This window comes from Leuciscus leuciscus, assembly GCF_965113295.1.
Source record: "Leuciscus leuciscus genome assembly, chromosome: 22".
Lineage (NCBI taxonomy): Eukaryota > Metazoa > Chordata > Actinopteri > Cypriniformes > Leuciscidae > Leuciscus > Leuciscus leuciscus.
Window position 1 is genome coordinate 31605867 of NC_138746.1, and position 5065 is coordinate 31610931.

Here is a 5065-nt window from a genome sequence, read left to right on the forward strand (position 1 = left end):
CCTCTAGGCAGGACTTGTTAGCAATCGAGTCCCTTTTCACATCCCGCACCGTAGCCTGGATGTTGTCACATCTATTGCCGAACGATTTGACATCCTTTTCCAGCGAGTCCAATCGTGCTGTAATCGTCGAGATTTCCTCGCGAACGATCGTCGACATGCTTAGTTTTATGGCGCTCAGTTGCTTATCAAGCATTTCGGCAATGGCGTCGTGAAGGTGCTCGTCGTCTTTATGCTTTTTCTTCGCCGGGGAGTGGATTAAATCTCGTTTAGATGCCATCTAGAGTGTCACTAAAACAAGGAATTTACATATAATTCGGCCAAAAACTAAGTAGGGATAGATAAATCCGAAAAAAAGACAACTGAGGTAGAGCGTCGAAATTAAGCAGCCATCACCGTCCGCTGCGCATGCGCATCCGTGAAATATTTTTTTAAGAACTTCGGAAACTACCTTGACTATTGACAAGTTGTGTTGGTGATCGACATGATTATAACGCGTATCAAGACTTTATCTAGACTTTAATTATCAGCAAATATATACAAATTATTTGTCTTAGTTTTTATTTGTCAATCTATTGTTATATAATTGGGTGGTGGTAGCGCAATGGATAAGACACATGCCTTTGGTGTGAGAGACCCGGGTTCGAATCCACTGTGAGACACCAATGTGTCCCTGAGCAAGACACTTAACCCCTAGTTGCTCCAGAGGCGTGCGACCTCTGACATATATAGCAATTGTAAGTCGCTTTGTATAAAAGCGTCAGCTAAATGAATAAATGTAAATGTAAATGTAATTGTATAATTAAGTAGGCTATAATTATCAACAAATATATATATATATATATATATATATATATATATATATAAAATGTCTTAAATACAAATATTTAGACACTTTATATAGATCATTATTGCCTACTTAACCTAACAGGCAGCGTGACCTGAGTGTCACAAAGTTTTTTATTGTCTTTTTTGGGGCATAAGAACAATTTTTTTCATCAAATCCTTTTTATCATTTATCACAGCCTGGTCTGTCTTGAGTATGCTGGTCACATGATTTGCTTCAAGTTTTTTGTGATAAATTAGTCAGCCTGACCTAAATCCAACATGGCTACCAGTGATGCAGGACATTCAGATTTTGAGGAAAGTAAATATATATTAATAAAAAAAAAAAAAATTTCAAAAATTGAATATGTTGTTCATGTTGTTATTTAGGACGTTTTGAAATATATGCGACTCCTGAGTCACGTTGTCTTTTTAGGGTATAAAAAAAGAGATTAATTTTGACCATCTTTGTATTTTGAGTTTTTAATTCACTATATTACAATTAAATCCTAATCTAATCATGACAAACTATATATCGTTGGAAAGGTCTAAGACTCCTAAATAGATATTTTAGCACTGTTTTTTGTTACAAATTATGTAGGAATAGTAATAGATACATTTATGACAAGAGTGCACCTCAAAAAATCTACATCATAACAGGAGTTCTGGCGTTTGTCACAAAAAAGTCGACGCAAACACTTTTGATAATTTTTAGTAGTTATCATAAATTAGGTATCATTTGAAAGCTTACAAACTCAGAATTCATCCTGTGAAAACCGTTTTGAAACTTTACCATACTTTGCTTTACCATAGAAGGTACTCTAAATTCTTTTATCGGGCCCCTCCCCTTTTGGGCGTAATCATGTTTCATAATTTATGATCAAAACCTTTTCTAATCTTGACAAAATATTGTCAGAAAGGTCTGAGTCTCAAGGTTCGATATTTTGTGACAGAAGTGATATTTGGACAGAAATTTATTAATTTGTTACGGCAGAATGCATACAATTAAATTCAATGGAATGTATGTCACCTGGTGGCTATTTCTGGAATTACGCCTAAACAAAATCTCACGGGAACCAAGTTTTGTGATATCAACTTCAAATTTGGAACACAACTTGGTTAGATGAGTTCGTAAGCTTTCGAATGATATATAATTTGTCAACATTAGATCAAATAGGCCAGTAACAGTTAACATATCAATGAATTGGTCCTTACCCTAATCAGGCAATGTGAACTGGGAGTCTCAACTCATAAAATCCAAAATATATCAAATATTTCAAAAATTATTTTGGATATGTTTTACTTAAGTCCAGATGATACAAAAAAAGACTCGATCCCCTGGTCAATAAAACAAAATGCATTTGATTATAATTAACATGACAATGTGTACAAAACTAAAGAAGCCTAAATTCACGTTTATTTTTACGTTTCTGTCAATCTGAGGTTGCGTCAAGTTGCGTGTGTCTTTCTTCGGATGAGGGTCTAAAACTCCAGAGTAGTGTGTGTGTGTGTGTGTGTGTGTGGACGGCAGGCGTAACCGTAGCAAAAGTTATGCGTTTTAAAACGAAAATGCACTAGGTGTAAACGTAGGTATTCCACAACCGATGCTCTCGAGCCAAATATAGTTATTTCAGTGGCCTATGTGGCTCGACGGCATGAAGGAATAACCAAACAATTTTTAAACGTTATTTTCCAGTAATAAAAGTGTCGATTCAACAAAAAATCCACATATCACATATTTTAAAATATTACCAAAGCCCGTCTACTCCAACGCCCTATTAAGTCCAATTGGTTGTAGTTCCCATCTGAGTTCCACTGGGGGCGCTCGCCATGAGTGTAAAATGAATGGGAGTCAATGGGGCTAGACGGCTAAATTTGTCTCTTTCACCCGATTGCCGTTGAAAAATCTCAGATTTGATTGTAGGTTTTGCAAGTTCAACATGGGTTATAGGTCGAAAGTTGAATGAACGAGTACTTATGTCCTTTCGATTTCTTACAGGTTGAGTTGTTGTTGCCAATAACACACTAGCATTCTGCTAATGAACGCTGATTGGTCAGTGAAGGACTGATTACGACCAGAGATACCGCTTGATGGCAACGTGGCATCCGAAGCCGGACCAGAAACAAACAAAACAAAAACTCTTCTAGCACGTGTGTTTACCTGTGTTAGCTGTGTTGTGTGTTTACCTGTGTCAGCTGTGTTGTGTGTTTACCTGTGTCAGCTGTGTTGTCGATGCCTCGAGAGAAAAGAAAGTGCAGAGCGCGAAAGCACCAAAGTGACTGAAGGATTGCCGTGAAGCAGTATCTCTGGTCGTACGATGTGTATGACGTCATTGACATTTTGAAAGACTTTTTAAAGCAAATAAGTGACTCTAAAAAATCTAACACCAAGCAATGTGTAATTTCTTTGCATCCCCTTTCGAAAACAACATTCAAATTACTAGACAAAAAATTATATCCTGAGAAAAGGGGATTTTGATGTGTATAGCGCCATAGACCTCCATTCATTCTGCACTCGTCCTGTGAGCGCCCTCATATGGAACAAGAGTGGAACTGCAACCGGAAGTTTATTGAGTGGCACTTCTCCCCTCATTAGACTTTCTCTGATATTACATAATTCAATGAAGCATGTTTGTCATGTATAATTCACCGACCAATCGTTATCTGGCACAAGAAGTTCAAATTTCATTGGACAATGTGAAGTGGAGCGGTAATTTTCCAGTCATTCATTAATCGTTTGAAAATTAGATGGACAGACGAATTTACATTTATGAAGCGATCTGAATCTGCGTCGTTTTAAAACAATGGATGCTAATTACAAAGCACTGCACAAAACCAGCACCAAAAGTCGCATTAATGAGTATATTATAGCTCATTTATAAAACATTAAGAGACAGATTTTGAGATTGTCTGATTTGAATGTTTAAAAAAAAAACCCCACTAATTGATTTCTAAGAATGCCTCATGTGAGCAAGATGAGATGAGCATTGTAGCTGGTTTTCTACTCTCAGAATATGATTAGGATGATATTATAATAAAGCTAATAAAAGATTTTACAGGATCCACCTCTTAGTGTCTTCAGCTGTTTTAATTCAGTGATGTATAGAAGCTTGTTTCCGCCAAATTTCATGTAGTATTGTGCATATTCACCACTAGGTGGGGATGTTTCCCTTCACATTTAGTTTAATTGAGTTGTTCAGCATTTCATTGAGTTGATTTGTGATTTAATTCACTGAGAATATAATGTATTATAATTGTCAATCTGCAAAATTGTACTCACTATATGATCACAACGCAAAAAGATTACATTGATTTAAAAATATTAAAAAGAAGAGTGCTGTTTTAAATAAATATTTCTAATGTATATTTTTTAACTTAAATATGCAATCATTCTAGAATAAAATTTCAGATGGCACTGAGAGGCTTTTGCATCTGAACTCTTCATATATACATATACACCGGTGCTCCAGTTTTAAGTTTAGTTTGATAAACAATTATGGGAACTGTGTTTCTTTCCATTTGTATTAGGATGGAATAAAACAGTCAGCTGCGTTTAGAAATATGCCAAATGCATTGCATGGTAGCTCATTTATAAAACAATAAGCCGGTCTGTCACAGGTTGAGGGACATTGCGATTTAAGAGACAGATTTTGAGATTGTCTGATTTGAATGTTTTTTTTTTTTTTTTACCACTAATTGATTTGTAAGAATGCCTCATGTGAGCAAGACTCTGAGATTGGAGCTGGTTTTCTACTCTCAGAATATGATGTTGATGATGATATTATAATAAAGCTAATAAAAGATTTTACAGGATCCACCTCTTAGTTTCTTCAGCTGTTTTAATTCAGTGATGTATAGAAGCTTGTTTCCGCCACAGAATAAAAGGTAATTGCGCCTTTTTATCCCACAATTCACATTTCTAAACTTCTTATATCCTGCAATTCTGACTTTTTGCTCATAATTTCTAGCCTTGATTAATTTGGACAAAAATCATCCCTGCACAATGTCCATTGCATTGTGATGGTGGGAGTGGTCCTATGTGTGTGTATACAATGCAGTTTTCTCTAAGCGGTTCTCAGAATTGTGTCCTTGGGACGAGGGCACGTTAATTTATATATATATATATATATGATGTGCATGGATAAATCATTTATAAAAAATTATTAGTTCTTTATTGCAATATTCAATAAAAACAAGAATTGTCCATTTCATGGTGACTTTAATATGTTGTTCAGGCAAAAGT